Here is a 19,884-nt window from a genome sequence, read left to right as displayed (position 1 = left end):
TTCGGATTCGAATTTTAGTGTTGGTTAAGTAGTAGATAAAATTTTTAAATGTGTGCGAATATTTGATACGTAAGTGTATAATGTCTAAAATTGGGGCTATCCAATCTATCCGATAAAAAAAAGGATATAGTGAATGTAAGGGGCAAGATTCGACAATGTCACAACGAGTTTTGCACTAACGTTAGTCAACAAATGCGTTGATGGTTATATGAAGAAAAAAATTAGATCCGAAAGTTGATAAGTGGTGGTATTTATTCCTTACATTTAAATCTCATAATTTTGTATTATTTAATTTTTTTTATCTAATACACTAGGCACTAAGTATTTTATAAAAAGTTTAATTATTCTGTTGGTTTTTATAATTTTATTAAATTTTCAATTAGGTCTCTATACTTTTTTCTTTCAATTGGGTCCCTGAATCATTTATATTTTTTTTTCAATTAGGTCCTTTCTGATACCAAACGTTAAAAAAATGTTAAAGAAGAGTGAATTTACTATTATACCTATCGTTTACTCTGTACAATTCTCTCATACATAGTATGGTTCTAACTCTCCTTTCTCTTCCTTTATTTGCTTCTCATACTTTGTGAACACTCATAGATTCAAGCCAACTATTTTCAGAAATCTCTAGATTTAAAAAGTATTTTCAAGTGATGATGGATTAATTTGGAGTAATCCTCTAAAATTGATTACGACTATCAACTTTCCACTCGCCCTATCTAAAAGTTCAGTAGTCAACAATAATGGAAGTGACACCATTGCTAATGATGATAGAATGTTTCACCTCTAAAAATCCTACTATGGAACTCAAATGGCTCAAAACTACAACAACAATAATAAAATCAACCACCAACAAGAACCTTCTCCTTACACCATCCATCTTTTCAATTTACATTTCCACCGATCTCACCACGTCGACCTTCTCTGCGGCATGTGCCACCACTCTTTCCACAGGTTTCTAAGTCACGTGGTAGAGGATCAACCCCTCTTTCTTGACACTCGCAAGCTCCGCATTGCTCTCTCTCACAGCACTTTCGTTGTCTTTGTCTTCTGCAAGTCTTACCATATTCTTGCTGCTGCTGATGGTAGTGACGATGGAAGTTTTGAGATAGAGAATTTGGTTGAGTGTGTGATGTTGATGACTCCTTCTGATGGTGAATTAGTAGGATTTGGGGTTTGGGGTACCATTTCGAATTGTTGCCTCATTGCTTCAATTTATGATATCATGGTAACACTTACAAAAAGCAATTAAAAAGATGAGCTTTACCTGGTTGAAAAATTTTCCTGAGCTGAATTTGATGGTAATAAACACATGAGTTGTATCATTTGGATTTTAGTTATTTATTTTTTGGTTAGTATATGAATAAACGTGTACGAAGGAACGAAAGAGGGAGTGAAAGAGAAAGATTTTGGTCTAAGTGTGAGAATGACAAAGGAAAGGACTAATTTTGTCTTTATGAAAAAAAGCAGGAGAGAGACAATTAAGGATCCAGAAAAAAAAAGTTAGGGTATTTTCAATTTGAAAATTGAATATTTTGTTAATCAAATATTTTTATCATGGTAGGGACCTAATTGAAAAAAAAATAAATGCTCAAGGATCCAATTGAAAGAAAAAAAATATAAAGATCTAATTAAAAATTTGACAAAATTATAAAAACTAACAGAATAATTAAACCTTTGTAAAATCATTATTAATCATGCGACCCACCTTTTTTTTCCTTCTCTCCTTTTCTCAATAGATCAAAACCCAAGAATGATTTTTTTTTCTTTCAAGAACTTCCCAATCTTTTGTGGAATCCTATAAAGTAAGAAATTTCAAGAGTATGAAGCTAGCTTAATTATCACCGCCACCACCCCTAGGGAGTGGAATCCCCCACATAATTAATAGAAGTAACACTACCATTATTGTCACCATTATTATTGACCATAAAAGCTTTGAGCTTTTTCATGAGTTCTTGAAGTGGGTTTTTTCTTTAAGATTCTAAGAAAAAAGACAAAGTAAATGTCTTTCTTGAAGGAAGGAGAACAGTGTTGCGATCTCTATGAGAGTCTGGTGCACGAAATTGTGATCTCCAGGCTCGAACAAATCCTGGTAATGGCTCCAAGGCTTGGTGCTCTGATCTTAATTCATGATTGTCACAACTTCGATACAACTAACCAGCAAGTGCACTGGGTCGTCCAAGTAATACCTTACGTGAGTAAGGGTCGAATCCCACGGAGATTGTTGGTATGAAGCAAGCTATGGTCACCTTGTAAATCTCAGTCAGGCAGATATAAAGTGATAATGGTGTTTTCGAATATTATATAATAAAATAGGGATAGAGATACTTATGTAGATTCATTGGCAGGGATTTCAGATAAGCGAATGGAGATGCTTTTCGTTCCTCTGAACCTCTGCTTTCCTGCTATCTTCATCCAATCAGTCTTACTCCTTTCCATGGCTAGCTTTATGTGATACATCACCACTGTCAATGGCTACTTTCGGTCATCTCTCGGGAAAATGATCCAATGCCCTGTCACGGCACGGCTAATCGTCTGGAGGCATCACCCTTGTCAATGGCTTCATCTTATCCTCTCAGTGAATAATATGCTCACGCACCCTGTCACGGCACGGCTATTCATCTGTCGGTTCTCGATCATGCTGGAATAGGATTTACTATCCTTTTGCGTCTGTCACTAACGCCCTGCAATCGCGAGTTCGGAGCTCGTCACAGTCATTCAATCATTGAATCCTACTCGGAATACCACAGACAAGGTTTAGACCTTCCGGATTCTCTTGAATGCCGCCATCATTCTAGCTTATGCCACGAAGATTCTGGTTAGGAGATCTAAGAGATACTCATTCTAGCTTAATTCATGTAGAACGGAAGTGTTTGTCAGGCACGCGTTCATAGGGGAGATGGTGATGAGCGTCACACATAATCATCACCTTCATCACGTTCTTGGGTGCGAATGGATATCTTAGAAGCGAAATAAGATGAATTGAATAGAAAACAGTAGTACTTGCATTAATCTTTGAGGAACAGTAGAGCTCCACACCTTAATCTATGAAGTGTAGAAACTCTACCGTTAAAAATACATAAGTGGAGGTCCAGGCATGGCCGAGATGGCCAGCCCCCTATTGTGATCTAAGATAGCATACAACTGATCAAAGATGCCTCATACAATAGTAATAGGTCCTATTTATAATAAACTAGCTACTAGGGTTTACATGAGTAAGTAATTGATGCATAAATCCACTTCCGGGACCCACTTGGTGTGTGTTTGGACTGAGCTTAAGTGTAGCACGTGCAGAGGCCATTTGTGGAGTTGAACGCCAGCTTTTGTGCCATTTCTGGCGTTCAACTCTGGTTTTGGATCCTTTTCTGGCGCTGGACGCCAGATTTGGGTAGAAGGCTGGCGTTGAACGCCAGTTTACGTCGTCAATTCTTGGCCAAAGTATGAACTATTATACATTGCTGGAAAGCTCTGGATGTCTACTTTCTAAAGAAATTGGAAGCGCGCCATTTCGAGTTCTGTAGCTCCAGAAAATCCACTTTGAGTACAGGGAGGTCAGAATCCAACAGCATCAGCAGTCCTTCTTCAACCTCTGAATCTGATTTCTGCTCAAGTCCCTCAATTTCAGCCAGAAAATACCTGAAATCACAGAAAAACACACAAACTCATATTAAAGTCCATAAATGTGAATTTAACATAAAAACTAATGAAAACATCCCTAAAAGTAACTAGATCCTACTAAAAACATACTAAAAACAATGCCAAAAAGCGTATAAATTATCCGCTCATCACAACACCAAACTTAAATTGTTGCTTGTCCCCAAGCAACTGAAAATCAAATAGGATAAAAAGAAGAGAATATACTATAAATTCCAAACTATCAATGAAACAGAGCTTCAATCATATGAGCGGGACTTATAGCTTTTTGCCTCTTGAATAGTTTTGGCATCTCACTTTATCCATTGAAGTTCAGAATGATTGGCATCTATAGGAACTTCAGATTTCGAATAGTGTTATTGACTCTCCTAGTTCAGTATGATGATTCTTGAACACAGCTTCTTTATGAGTCTTGGCCGTGGCCCTAAGCACTTTGTTTTCCAGTATTACCACCGGATACATAAATGCCACATACACATAATTGGGTGAACCTTTTCAGATTGTGACTCAGCTTTGCTAAAGTCCCCAATTAGAGGTGTCCAGGGTTCTTAAGCACACTCTTCTTTTGCTTTGGACCTTGACTTTAACCGCTCAGTCTCAAGTTTTCACTTGACACCTACACACCACAAGCACATGGTTAGGGACAGCTTGGTTTAGCCGCTTAGTCCGGGATTTTATTCCTTTAGGCCCTCCTATCCACTGATGCTCAAAGCCTTGGGATCCTTTTTATTGGCTTTTTGCTCTTGCCTCTTGGTTTTAAGAGCTTTTTGGCTTTTTCTGCTTGCTTTTTCTTTTTCTTTCTATTTTTTTTTCGCCTATTTTTTTTTTCTGCAAGCTTTGTTCTTTGCTGCTTTTTCTTGCTTCAAGAATCATTTTTATGATTTTTCAGATTATCAAATAACATGTCTCCTAGTCATCATTCTTTCAAGAGCCAACATATTTAACATTCTTAAACAACAACTTCAAAAGACATATGCACTGTTCAAGCATACATTCAGAAAACAGGAAGCATTGTCACCACATCAATATAATTAAGTTAAGTTCAAGGATAAATTCGAAACTCATGTACTTCTTGTTCTTTTGAATTAAAAACATTTTTCATTTAAGAGAGGTGATGGATTCATAGGACATTCATAACTTTAAGACAAAGTTACTACTACTAATGATCATGTAATGAAGACACAAACATAGATAAGCACATAACATAGAAAACGAAAAACAGAGAAAGTAAGAACAAGGAATGAGTCCACCTTAATGATGTCCTTGAGCTCTTCTATGTCTCTTCCTTGTCTTTGCTGCTCCTCCTTCATTGCTTTTAGATCTTCTCTGATTTCATGAAGGATGATGGAGTGCTCTTGATGTTCCACCCTTTAGTTGCTTCTAATAATTGTGTGGAAGAAAATGTATCCCCTGAGGTATCTCAGGGATCTCTTGATTTGCAGTCAAATGTTCTACCATTGAGCTATAGACCCTTGATGGAAGCTTTTTGTCTTCCCTTTCCTCTTTCTAGAGGCTTTTCTGGCCTTAGGTGCCATCAATGGTTATGGAAAAAACAAAAAAGCTATGCTTTTACCACACCAAACTTAGAATGTTGCTCGCCCTCGAGCAAAAGAAGAAAGAATAGAAGAAGAAGATATGGAGGAGATGGAGGGAGATGTGTATTCGGCCATATGGGTGGGATTGGGTGGGAAAGAGATGTTGAATTTTGAAGGAAAGTGGGTGTTTGGATGTGAGTGGTAAAGGGTTAATTAGGGAAGAGTGTTTATTGGGAATAGAGGATGATTGAGAAGAGAGAAGAGAGTGAGTGGAGGTGGGTGGGGATCCTGTGGGGTCCACAGATCCTGAGGTGATCCTGTGAGGTCCACAGATCTTGAGGTGTCAAGGCATTTACATCCCTGCACCAATTTAGGCATGCAAAATGCCCTTGCACACAACTCTGGGCGTTCAGCGCCAGGTTGGTGCCCATTTTGGGCGTTCAACGCCCATTTGCTGCCATTTCTGGCGTTGAATGCCAGAACCATGCTTGTTCTGGGCGTTCAGCGCCAGGATGCTCCCATTCTGGGCGTTCAGCGCCAGAACTATGCTCTGTTCTGGCGTTTGAACGCCAGACAGATGCTCCTCCAGGGTGTGATTTTTCTTCTGCTGTTTTTGATTCCGTTTTCAATTTTTTTATTTATTTTGTGACTCCATATGATCATGAACCTAAGAAAACATGAAAAACAATAAAAATAAGAATTAGATAAACATTGGGTTGCCTCCCAACAAGCGCTTCTTTAATGTCAATAGCTTGACAGTGAGCTCTCATGGAGCCTCACAGATGTGCAGAGCTTTGTTGAGACTCTCCAACACCAAACTTAGAGTTTGGATATGGGAGTTCAACACCAAACTTAGAGTTTGGTTGTGGCCTCCCAACACCAAACTTAGAGTTTGACTGTGGGGGCTCTGGTTGACTCTGCTTGGAGAGAAGCTTTTTCTGCTTCCTCTCCATGGTTGCAGAGGGAGATCCTTGAGTTTTAAACACAAGGGAGTTCTCATTCCATTGAAGGAATATTTCACCTCTGTCAACATCAATCACAGCTCTTGCTGTGGCCAGGAAAGGTCTTCCTAGGATGATGGATTCATCCTCTTCCTTTCCAGTATCCAGAACTATGAAGTCAGTAGGTAAGTAAAGGCCCTCAACCTTTACTAATACATCTTCTACTTGTCCATAAGCCTGTCTTCTTGAGCTGTCTGCCATCTCTAGTGAGATTTTAGCAGCTTGCACCCCATAGATTCCCAGTTTCTCTATTACAGAGAGGGGCATGAGGTTTATTCCTGAACCAAGGTCACACAGAGCCTTAAAGATCATGGTGCCTATGGTACAGGGTATTATGAACTTTCCAGGATCCTGTCTCTTCTGAGGCAATGTCAGTTGATCCAGATCACTTAGTTCATTGATGAACAAGGGAGGTTCAACTTCCCAAGCATCAATGCCAAATAATTTGGCATTCAGCTTCATGATTGCACCAAGAAACTTGGCAGTTTGCTCTTCAGTAACATCCTCATTCTCTTCAGAAGAGGAATACTCATCAGAGCTCATGAAGGGCATAAGGAGGTTCAATGGGATCTCTATGGTCTCTAGATGAGCCTCAGAGTCCTTTGGTTCCTCAGAGGGAAGCTCCTTATTGGTCACTGGACGTCCCAGGAGCTCTTCCTCTTTGGGATTCACGTCCTCTCCTCTCCTCACAGGTTCGGCCAGGGCACTTATGTCAATGGCCTTGCACTCTCCTTTTGGGTTCTCTTCTGTATTGCTTGGGAGAGTACTAGGAGGGATTTCAGTGATCCTTTTACTCAGCTGGCCCACTTGTACTTCCAGATTTCTAATGGAAGACCTTGTTTCATTCATGAAACTTACAGTAGCCTTAGATAGATCAGAGACTAGATTTGCTAAATTAGAAGCATTTTGTTCAGAGTTCTCTGTCTGTTGCTGAGTTGATGATGGAAAAGGTTTGCTATTGCTAAACCTGTTTCTTCCACCATTATTAAAGCCTTGTTGAGGCTTTTGATCCTTCCATGAGAAATTTGGATGATTTCTCCATGTTGAGTTATAGGTGTTTCCATAAGGTTCACCTAAATAATTTACCTCTGCTATTGCAGGGTTCTCAGGATCATAGGCTTCTTCTTCAGAAGATGCCTCTTGAGTTCTGTTGGATGCAGCTTGCATTCCATGCAGACTCTGAGAAATCATATTGACTTGCTGAGTCAATATTTTATTCTGAGCCAATATGGCATTCAGAGTATCAACCTCAAGAACTCCCTTCTTCATAGGCGTCCCATTGCTCACAGGATTCCTTTCAGAAGTGTACATGAACTGGTTATTAGCAACCATGTCAATGAGTTCTTGAGCTTCTGCAGGCGTTTTCTTTAGGTGAATGGATCCACCTGCAGAGGTGTCCAGTGACATCTTTGATAGCTCAGATAAACCATCATAGAATATATCCAGGATGGTCCATTCTGAAAGCATGTCAGAAGAACACTTTTTGGTCAACTGTTTGTATCTTTCCCAAGCTTCATAGAGGGATTCACCTTCTTTCTGTCTGAAGGTTTGAACATCAGCTCTAAGCTTGCTCAGCTTTTGAGGAGGAAAGTACTTGGCTAAGAAAGCCGTGACCAGCTTATCCCAAGAGTTCAGGCTGTCTTTAGGTTGAGAATCCAACCATAATCTAGCTCTGTCTCTTATAGCAAAAGGGAAAACCATGAGCCTGTAGACTTCATGATCTACTCCATTAGTCTTAACAGTATCACATATCTGCAAGAATTCAGTTAAGAACTGAAAAGGATCTTCAGATGGAAGTCCATGAATTTTGCAGTTCTGCTGCATCAGGGAAACTAATTGAGGTTTCAGCTCAAAGTTGTTTGCTCCAATGGCAGGAATGGAGATGCTTCTTCCATGTAAATTGGAATTAGGTGCAGTAAAGTCACCAAGCATCCTCCTTGCATTATTATTATTTTCGGCTGCCATCTCCTCTGCCTGTTCGAAAATTTCTGAAAGGTTATCTCTGGATTGTTGTATTTTAGCTTCTCTTAATTTTCTCTTCAGAGTCCTTTCAGGTTCTGGATCTGCTTCCACAAGAATGTTCTTATCCTTGCTCCTGCTCATATGACAAGGAAGAATGGCCAGAAAAATGATAATAATAATAGAGATCCTCTATACCACAGTATAGGGATCCCTTTGTGAGTGGAAGAGAAGGAGGAGACAAAGAATGTGATGTAAAGGAAGAAATGCAACTGTACGAATGGAAGAGATGTGAGATGAGATGTTAGGATATGAATGAATAAATAGAATAGGATGGGGGAGGGATAATTTTCGAAAATTATTTTGAAAAATAGTTAGTGATTTTTGAAAATAGTTTTTTAAAAAAAGGTTAGTATTTTTTTTCGAAAATTTTTGAAATCAAAAATAAAAATAAAAATAATTAGTTAATTAAAAAGAAATTTTTGAAAAAGAGGGGAGATATTTTCGAAAATTAGAGAGAGAGAGTTAGTTAGGTAGTTTTGAAAAAGTTAAGAAACAAACAAAAAGTTAGTTAGTTAGTTGAAACAAATTTTGAAAAGATAAGAAGTTAGGAAGTTAGAAAAGATATTTTGAAAAGATATTTTTGAAAAAGATAAGATAAGAAGATATTTTTGAAAAGATATGATTGAAATTAGTTTTGAAAAAGATTTGATTTTTAAAATCTCAATTAATGATTTGATTCATAAGAAATCACAAGATATGATTCTAGAACTCAAAGTTTGAATCTTTCTTAACAAGCAAGTAACAAACTTCAAATTTTTGAATCAAAACATTAATTGATTATGTTATTTTCGAAAATTTGATTTAAAAATAAGAAAAAGATTTTTGAAAAATACTTTTGAAATTTTCGAAAATAACTAATAATTTTGAAAAAGATTTGATTTTTGAAAAAGATTTTGAAAAAGATAAGATTTTCAAATTGAAAATTTGATTTGACTCATTGGCAACAACTTGATTTTAAAATTTTTTTGAAAAAGTCAACTCAAATTTTCGAATTTGATGAGAGAAAAAGGGAAAGATAATTTTTTTGATTTTTTAAAATTTTTTATGATGCAAGAGAAAAACACTAAAAAGATGAAATGCATGAAATTTTTAGATCAAAACAATGAATGCATGCAAGAATGCTATGAATGTCAAGATGAACACCAAGAACACTATGAATGTCATGATGAACATCAAGAACATATTTTTGAAAAATTTTTAATGCAAAGAAAACATGCAAGACACCAAACTTAGAATTCTTTAATGCTTAGACACTAAGAATTCAAGAATGCATATGATAAACATGAAAAGAAACAAAACAAAAAATCATCAAGATCAAACAAGAAGACTTACCAAGAACAACTTGAAGATCATGAAGAACACTATGAATGCATGATATTTTCGAAAAAATGCAAGATGCATATGCAAGTGACACCAAACTTATGATATGACTCAAGACTCAAACAAGAAACACAAAAATATTTTTGATTTTTATGATTTTCTAAATTTTTTTTTTTGGATTTTTATTTTATGTTTTTCGAAAAATAATTTTGAAAAAGAAAATAAGGATTCCAAAATTTTTAATATGAATTCCAGGAATCTTATGCTCTAAAGCTCCAATCAAAGGGTCAGGCATGGCTTAATAGCTAGCCAAGCTTTAGTATGTAACTCAGACATGACACGCCTGACATTCCTTACATTCAACAGCCAATTGGCTAAGAAAGATAAAGAAGCTCTTCTCTTGAGTATAAGAATTGAGACATGGCTTTACAGCCAGCCAGGCTTCAACATGCTCCATGAAACACTAGAATTCATTCTTAAAAACTCTGAAAGGAAAATATATTTTTGAAAACATTTTTATTTAAAATTTGTTTTTTTTCAAAAACAAAGGAAGAATTTTTGAAAGATTTTTGAAAAATTTTTTTTGAAAACAAGACAAAAAGAAAATTACCTAATCTGAGCAACAAGATGAACCGTCAGTTGTCCAAACTCGAACAATCCCCGGCAACGGCGCCAAAAACTTGGTGCACGAAATTGTGATCTCCAGGCTCGAACAAATCCTGATAATGGCTCCAAGGCTTGGTGCTCTGATCTTAATTCATGATTGTCACAACTTCGATACAACTAACCAGCAAGTGCACTGGGTCGTCCAAGTAATACCTTACGTGAGTAAGGGTCGAATCCCACGGAGATTGTTGGTATGAAGCAAGCTATGGTCACCTTGTAAATCTCAGTCAGGCAGATATAAAGTGATAATGGTGTTTTCGAATATTATATAATAAAATAGGGATAGAGATACTTATGTAGATTCATTGGCAGGAATTTCAGATAAGCGAATGGAGATGCTTTTCGTTCCTCTGAACCTCTGCTTTCCTGCTATCTTCATCCAATCAGTCTTACTCCTTTCCATGGCTGGCTTTATGTGATACATCACCACTGTCAATGGCTACTTTCGGTCATCTCTCGGGAAAATGATCCAATGCCCTGTCACGGCACGGCTAATCGTCTGGAGGCATCACCCTTGCCAATGGCTTCATCTTATCCTCTCAGTGAATAATATGCTCACGCACCCTGTCACGGCACGGCTATTCATCTGTCGGTTCTCGATCATGCTGGAATAGGATTTACTATCCTTTTGCGTCTGTCACTAACGCCCTGCAATCGCGAGTTCGGAGCTTGTCACAGTCATTCAATCATTGAATCCTACTCAGAATACCACAGACAAGGTTTAGACCTTCCGGATTCTCTTGAATGCCGCCATCATTCTAGCTTACGCCACGAAGATTCTGGTTAGGAGATCTAAGAGATACTCATTCTAGCTTAATTCATGTAGAACGGAAGTGTTTGTCAGGCACGCGTTCATAGGGGAGATGGTGATGAGCGTCACACATAATCATCACCTTCATCACGTTCTTGGGTGCGAATGGATATCTTAGAAGCGAAATAAGATGAATTGAATAGAAAACAGTAGTACTTGCATTAATCTTTGAGGAACAGCAGAGCTCCACACCTTAATCTATGGAGTGTAGAAACTCTACCGTTAAAAATACATAAGTGGAGGTCCAGGCATGGCCGAGATGGCCAGCCCCCTATTGTGATCTAAGATAGCATACAACTGATCAAAGATGCCTCATACAATAGTAATAGGTCCTATTTATAATAAACTAGCTACTAGGGTTTACATGAGTAAGTAATTGATGCATAAATCCACTTCCGGGGCCCACTTGGTGTGTGTTTGGGCTGAGCTTAAGTGTAGCACGTGCAGAGGCCATTTGTGGAGTTGAACGCCAGCTTTTGTGCCATTTCTGGCGTTCAACTCTGGTTTTGGATCCTTTTCTGGCGCTGGACGCCAGATTTGGGTAGAAGGCTGGCGTTGAACGCCAGTTTACGTCGTCAATTCTTGGCCAAAGTATGAACTATTATACATTGCTGGAAAGCCCTGGATGTCTACTTTCTAACGCAATTGGAAGCGCGCCATTTCGAGTTCTGTAGCTCCAGAAAATCCACTTTGAGTGTAGGGAGGTCAGAATCCAACAGCATCAGCAGTCCTTCTTCAACCTCTGAATCTGATTTCTGCTCAAGTCCCTCAATTTCAGCCAGAAAATACCTGAAATCACAGAAAAACACACAAACTCATAGTAAAGTCCAGAAATGTGAATTTAACATAAAAACTAATGAAAACATCCCTAAAAGTAACTAGATCCTACTAAAAACATACTAAAAACAATGCCAAAAATCGTATAAATTATCCGCTCATCAGAGTCGTGATGAAATTCTTGTAAAGCATAGGGGAGAGGGTGTTAATGACTGGGTGCTTGCAAGGAAGGTGTGTTTCAAGAACTTAAAATAGTCATTTTGATATCTGAAAGATTATGATTTTGATAAAACGGGTTCCAATATTTGTTTTTGAAAAAATGAACTGCCAGATATCGGGTCTATTTGACAAAATGACCTAAACGTCCTGAGTAATGGGTTTACGATTAGCCTATTTTGTCAAATGAAGTTGATATTTGAAGGTCTATTTTGTGAAAAATAAAAACTTTATCAAAATCAAAATTCTTCAGTTGCTAAAATGAATATATCCTCAATTCATTAGTTTGATTTTGAAAAAAGACACAAATAAAACTCTATATAAAAATAGAAATAGAAAATTTATTGTAGGCCTAGTCCATTGAAAACAAAAGAGTACAACTATTACCATAATTTGTAAAATATTTGAGGTTAATGTACAAAATAAAAATAAACAGCACATAGCACAAAAATTTAGAGTCAAAATGTGAAAAAAAATAAATGTTTCCAATTATAAACTGTTACATTTAATTTCTTTTGATCCAAGGTCCATATGTTAGTACACCAACGTTGGTGTAAAAGGTTGAGGTACCAAAAAATTTTTCACCTGGATATTTTTATTTTTTAATTTTTTACTTCAAAAAATCAAGTATAATTTCTTGCTATAACAATTTTAAGTGGAATTACACTACGCCATAAGCGGCAGATGGTGGCGACAATATATCAATGGTTTTCAGAAACACCGCTAAAATGTTAGATTGCGACAGTCTCAGTGACGATTTTAAATGGGACTGCTAAATCAAATAATTTGACTGTGGTTTAAGTGAAAAACGCAACGTTAACAAAGAAATCCCCGATTGGAATTAAAAAAGAAACCCTCTCCTTCCATGATTCAAGAAAAAATGCAAAACCTCCAAGGGCTCTCTGCCTCTCCGCTGCGCTCAAAATCCTGCCACTCTCATCATATCGCTTGGCCATTGCTCCATCCTATTGCATCGTCCTGTGTGTGAATTCCCCTCTCACTATCTGTTCAGTCCACTGCTCCCGCAAATCTCGCGAACGAAATCTTCCCTCAATCCGCCACCCATGCACCATCCTTCTTTCATTTTGATATGCTCTATCTTTGCTACTGCTTGCTTTCTTCTTTCCTGATTTGATCTTCTCTCTGTGCTCGCTTATAATTAATTAATGTGTATTAGGGTTATCTATTAGGAATTAGGATGAGCTTTTGAATCTGTTGTAATTGATGAGCTTCCATTTAAGCTCTTTGTCTTGAGTTCCCATTTGATTAGTCAATTAGTATTTCTAAATATTTGTTTTTTAATCTTTCCTCTGTTGATGGTACGAATACTTCTGATTAATTTTGCAAGTAAAATTGGTGCTATAGTTACCAAGATTTGGACTTTAGAAGTTACCCATGTGATTGCAGCTACTGATGAAAGTGGAGCATGCTCTAGGACACTAAAAGTTCTTATGGCAATTATAAATAAAAAATGGATTCTCAAAATAGATTGTAAGTTATTGTGGTTCTACGTTTTCTTACTTTATTACTTGATTTTATCCTCATATTTGATTTTGATTATTGAGTTCTTTAGTCACTTTGTGACTTCATTATTTGGTTCTTATTCTGCAATGATTATGTTCATTTGAGAGTTGGGGTTTAGAAGGAAGAATAGAATTTGTGGAACAGTGAGATCAAATTCAGTAATGTTCTACACAGTGGCATTCTTTCTAGACTTACAATTCTCTGCCATGTGAATTTCATATTTTGTTTTGATATTTATAAGGTAATCTATATATTTAGTTCTATAATAGTTATTTGATGGAAATTTTATTTTGAGAAAACTTTAAGTTTAAATTGACGTGACAATTTAAAAGTGTTATGATTAAGTTGATTAATTTTTTTTCTATATCATCTCATATCATCTAAATCATGCGGAATATCAACAAAATATAGAAGGTCAAGTGCTCTGTGTAACACCCTAATTAGCCTAAGCCTTACCTCGCGTTGTAAAACAAAGGTTAATCAGAGGTTACGACAGTTCTAAGCTTATACATAGTATATATAGAAGAATAATATAATATCTAGAAGCTCGATGAAGGATATAGCTCAAATATTGGATTTCAAGCGCAAAACGTACTATCTTAAGGCATAAGAAACCGAAGTGATATAAACAAGATAATAGTATAATAGTATAATGTCATAAGAAAACTAGCCTCGACTCGCGGAGTTTAAGCCGGCTAGCCATATACAGATCATATAGAAACTGAAAGTTTTAAAACAGCTTATACAAGTTTTTCTCTCATAATACAAGCCTCTAGGCTAAACAAAATACAAAAGAGAGATGTATAAACAGATAAACCAAAAAGACTCCAAAATAGTCCAGGATCCTCTACTTCTGTCACCATCCCAAAGCAACTCACCGAGGTGGGTTGCGACCTGCATCTAAAAAACGCAACAAAGATATGGTATGAGAACCGGAGGTTCTTTGTATAGTAACAGTGCCCAGTGATGTAAGATATGAAACCCTGGGATGCCAAAGGCAATCCTAAGCTCCATATCCATCACAAGATTCAAGCTTAAAGCATTCTAAAACAATAAGCATAAAATAAACCTCATCATAAATAAACCGGGTAATCTATCTTAAGAGACTTCTACTCTAACCAAACCCCGCTGTCCCACAGCCTTCACCAACCTATCCTCCATGCGATCCTATCGCCACCGCCTTCTGAACCTCCTCAATCCCAGTAAAAAGCACAATTAATAACAAGGCAAGTAATTCACAAGTAAAAGCATAAAAGGCAAGTAGATCAAGTAAGCAAATAGGCATGTTATTCAACTAGGCATACAAGTACAAGTCGGCAAAGCAAACAAACAGATAGAAAATGCATATGATGAATGCCTGACCTACTGGTTGTGATATCACATTGTCGGTTCAACTGCCAACCCGACACATCTCCATGGAGACGTCGCCCTTCGGATTACTCATAGGGGAACCCCCGAGATATAGTGCCCGGATCACTGTCCAGGTACCGGCGCCTGCACGCTCTATAGGTCCGAAGGGATGCGAGCGTGATACTCTTGCCACAGACCTCACATCTCAACGCAAGCGGAACGAACCATCGCCCTTACGCCGCCACCGCTACCTCGACAGGCGGGATCTAACCACCGTCCCTGCCGAGCGCATAGCATCTTATTTTCTCAGTAAAGATAATACTTCAGTGGTTTTCAGAAAACATTTTTAGTACATAGAGATCCATCGTCTCAATCTGAGTCCTCGACTCACCTCAACCACTGTCCCTTTCATAACTCAGTTTCCAATGTCAAAAGCTCATCATTCCTTATCTCATATATCACTCATCTTCCACCCAACATCAAATCATTCTCAGCACGCCAGAAACCTAAGCCTCCATTTTCTAATTTATCATAAAACCATGTACTAGGACTCTTCAGTTATATCCCATGTACTAATACTCAAAACTAGGCCCAAAAGTCGTCAAATTGTGTTTTAGAAGATTACAACCTTGTTGGGAAGGTAAAATAGTTGAAAACAAATAAAATTTTGAGAAACAGGACGTGTGCGGCCGCACAAGGGTCTGTGCGTGTGCACACTCCTGAGAGTTTTGAAATGCGTGCGTACGCCCAGGGGTGTGCGTACGCACAGGTATAAATTTTTACAAGGATCTGTGCACTCGCACAACCTGTGCCAGCGCCTCCAATAAACTGACCTTCCCGACGTGTGTGTCCGCACAGGTTGAAGTTTTTCCTTAGATGTGTGCGCGCACAAGCTGTGCTGGCGCTGCGAACAGAACGCACTTCCCTTCCTGTGCGTGTGCACAGATGTGTGCATTCGCACATGTCAAAATATTTGCAGGGTGTGCGTCCGCACGAGGGTGTGTGCCCGCACACATCAGAAATCATGAAATTATGTAACTTTACAAAATTTCAGATTTTAAACACCAACTTTGAAGGATCATAACTTCCTCTACGAAATTCAAATTTTCACAATTTTTATATCGATTTAAAGAGTTTTCAAAGATATTTAATTATAAACAAATTTCAATCAGTTTCGAAAATTGAGGCAAAAGTTATGATCAAGCAAAGTTCACTAAAAACTCCATTTTACCAAAAGTTCACAATTTACCAAATTACTTATTTTCACAACTCAAACCAACCAATACCAAATAGAACCATTCCAAAACTCCATTTCTCATCAAAACCTACACTTCGTGACATTTTACACCATTCTTTCCACATTCTCCTTCACATATTATTCTCAATCTCAATATCACACATATCACATATTCACCAATCAACATTATATCACTATCAATTTTCCTCATCAACTCAACCATGATTCATATTAATAATCAACCATATTCATTCATCCAATCCATCATATCTCAACTTCCTCATTCAACCACAGCAACAACATCAATTCATTATACGTTGTCAACCCAAATAATCATCAACAACATATAAATTTCCAACCCTATCCTATAGGTCACTAGCCTAAGTGTCCATGAATATTATATACTACATAGAGAAAACTGAAACCATACCTTGGCCAATTCTCTTTTATGCACCAAAACTCAAATTGATAACCAAATAGCTTTTAAACAATTTTCAAGCTTTCACTTCCACTCCAATAAGCACAATTAAGTTCCAAGAGCTCCCAAAGCCACAATAATCAAACTATATATATATATAAATCATCTCAAATCAACCTAGGGCTCCAATTAAACATAATTTCACAAGGGTTTAGTGGCTCTTACCTTCTCCAACAGATTCACTAGCAAGAATCCAAGGCTAAGCAAGGATTAGAGCAAACTTAAACACCAAGAATCACAAAAAATCATTTAATCAAAAACCCTATATACCCAAAATTTTGAGGAGAGAAACTCATTTAATCAAAAACCCTATATACTTAATTACAAGGAACGCATAGCCATTGACGGCACGTAAATCGGAGCTCTTTAGCTCAAGATATGAGCTTTGGAAGAAGATAATGAATAGTACCCAAAAGGGTTTCTTCTTCCTCTCTTCAATTCAGCATGAGTGTGGGTGTGTTTAGTGTTGTGGCCGATTTGGTTCATTTAAAGAGTCTTTTATATGTTGGGCTTGGGCCCAATTTGGGTCTGGTCCAACCCGTTAGCATTTTTAGCCTGTTTGGCCCAACTTCGGGCCAAATCTTTAAAATTAACGTCCAGTTTTCCATTTCTAACATTTTTCTAAGGTTTTTGCCGGTTTTTACTTTTTCTCTTGCGGTACCGGGCAGACTTGAACCGGTTTAACCGGTTCAACTACCGATTCGCGATTTTTCAAGGTTTTTCGCAGAAAGCACATTTTCTGACTCAAAAAAATCTACTGAGTTCAAAAATCACCTTTAAATTCTCAAATTCTCTCTCTAACTTTTTGGAATCTAATTTGGGCAATTATTCGCTTAATTAACTGGTTGATTAGTTACGGTTCTTACACTCTGTATTGGTCATACATGTAAGTAATGAATTCTAATACTATTTAATCTGCCTTTAGTGGCAATTTTGAACATAAACCAAATTCTAATGTTTCTTTCTACTCTAAAACCCAAGCCAAGGTGAGTTCCAAAAATTATACAATCTTCGTTAGATGATTAAATGTCCGATGTATTTAGTGCATCAAGACTTGATTAATTTTTATACACAGTATATATTTACTCTGTCCATTAGAATTTTCAATCTTACATTCGTTATGATAATCTTAATTATTTAACACAATGGATGATATGGTAAGAGAAGAGAGGATAAAAGAATAGACTACTTCATACATATTGTATTAATAATATGTATAAGCATATAAATATAAACAAGTTTGATTAGTTATGTACTTAAATATATATATAGCATTATTATTGAGATCCGTTTCAACAGTACCTTTCCAAGTATATGCTTCACTAATTTTTTTTCACTGGACAAAAATCAGTTGAAGGATCAATTTTTATTGGATCCTAAGAAATTTAGTATAACATCTATTCCTTTATTGGAAATTTTAGTGTTATTGATAGATATCAAACTTCTATAGAGCTGTAAGATAGTAGGACATATATTTCAAAACAATGCATTTAGTCTACTTAGAGACATTATTCTCACAGCAAAGGTAACATATAAATCCTTTTACGTTTATTATTGAAGTTCCTTAATGGGTTTCAAGAAACTTTTATTTAAATATATTATAAATTTACTTTTTTATATTGATAGTTTAAAATAACCAATATAATTTGACCTCTTATACCATTTTGCAAATAAATGCTTAAAGTCCTAAACTTAATGATCTGCTCCAGGATGATGTAGATAATCATATTTACCCTGCAAAGGTATCATCATTGGAATGTATGCTTACTGTTGTAATGTGTCATATTGGTCAGAAGCCATGTATATGTTCATATTTTGATCCAAGATATGGCTTCTCTTCGCAAATCCTTACAATTCCTTTCTTGTGAGATGCTTTTCCAGACTTTAAGACAGGTATGTTTTGTACCAATTCTATTTGATGGTTCTTTTTTCTTTATTTGGGTGATAAGTGGAAGGTGAGAGGTTAATCATAAGAAATCTGCATATGTTTTGAACATATCAAGAGAGAAACAAATATAAGATAAGATGTTATATAGTTTACAAGATCTAGAAATTAATATTGAAACCTTGGTTTGGGGAATTCACTGTGGGAACTACTCTAAGAAAGTACTCAGGTCCAGCCTCAAACACTTTTTTAGTGAATTTTAAGCTCCTTTAAGTCATCAGTAGGAAATATTATATTGCAACCTTAGCTTGTATTCTATCTTGTTGATACCATTCACAATCAATTGATATGCAACTAACAATGTGAAAACCCTGGGAGGAGGTGGGGAGATCTTAAACTTATTAAAAGTGAATTATTATTCCTGTACCTTTTATTGCTTAGGTTCCCAATGGTTGCTATTCCTTTTTATATATCCTGCCTGCGTGCTAGAGTTTGTTGATGTGCCAGAACTATTTGGTTTCTATTAACTTTGGAAAATCTTGTGAGAAACTGGGTTATGTTTGCTTCTCAGGTTTATGCAACACAAGGCCTAAATCAACATTATGTTCATTAGATGTCAACTCTTGTTCCAGATCAAATCAATTTTCTACCTAAAGACATATCTGATGAAATTTCTACCTATGCCTGTCTACTTAAAGATATATTAAAAACCGCGGGAATTACTTTGTCACAACCTGACTGTTCGTTTGATATGGTAATGAGATTAGCCATTGCAGTTTACCATCTTTTATTATCATTCTAAGTTTAAATTGCTTCATATATCTCGTGTGCTTTTATCTGGCTCAACTTTTTTTTGTAATTTTTTCCTTAATGTAATACATTTGTTGCAGTTAGCAAGCTTTGGTATTTGATGTACCTTTATTTAAAGGAATTATGTCTGTTTGATACTTTGAGTTTACTTTGATGTGGTTTAAAATGAGAACTTCATTTGTGAGGGTAGGGTACATGGAAGAGAGTTGCAAAATTTTGAATTGATAAATCTTCGCTTAAAGGCTCATTTTATCTTAATATTGATTTTTTTCCTTTTTTATATTCAGGTCATGGACCTTGCAGTAGTACACGGCAATGGAATATAATGTAGATAACTTGATATGGCATGCTTTACAAAGACTTGTTATTTGGTACCAAATGGCTTAAATTGGAGAACTTGAATCTTGTGAAGATGGATGTTAGTCTATTGAAATATTCTAGTGTGGTTGTGGATTGATTCTCTATGTTATAGGGTCCAAAAAATAGGTTGGTTTTGTCATGATTAGTGATTTAATATGTACAAAGTACTTTTACTTCATGTTTGTTTTATTTTGGTTTGGCTTTGAAAAAAATTGGTATGAATGATTGTCTATGTAAT

At 36.6% G+C, this 19,884-nt stretch overlaps 1 pseudogene; it reads left to right on the top strand.

The window, feature by feature from the left end:
• Positions 1-743: 743 nt before the first annotated feature.
• On the top strand, positions 744-19,612 carry LOC148576210 (GCN5-related N-acetyltransferase 3, chloroplastic-like; annotated as a pseudogene).
• Positions 19,613-19,884: the final 272 nt, after the last annotated feature.

The sequence above is a fragment of the Arachis ipaensis genome, chromosome B1, assembly GCF_059453495.1.
Source record: "Arachis ipaensis isolate K30076 ecotype BB chromosome B1, ASM5945349v1, whole genome shotgun sequence".
Lineage (NCBI taxonomy): Eukaryota > Viridiplantae > Streptophyta > Magnoliopsida > Fabales > Fabaceae > Arachis > Arachis ipaensis.
Note: the sequence above shows the minus strand (reverse complement) of the source record. Positions and strands in the feature narration are given on the sequence as shown.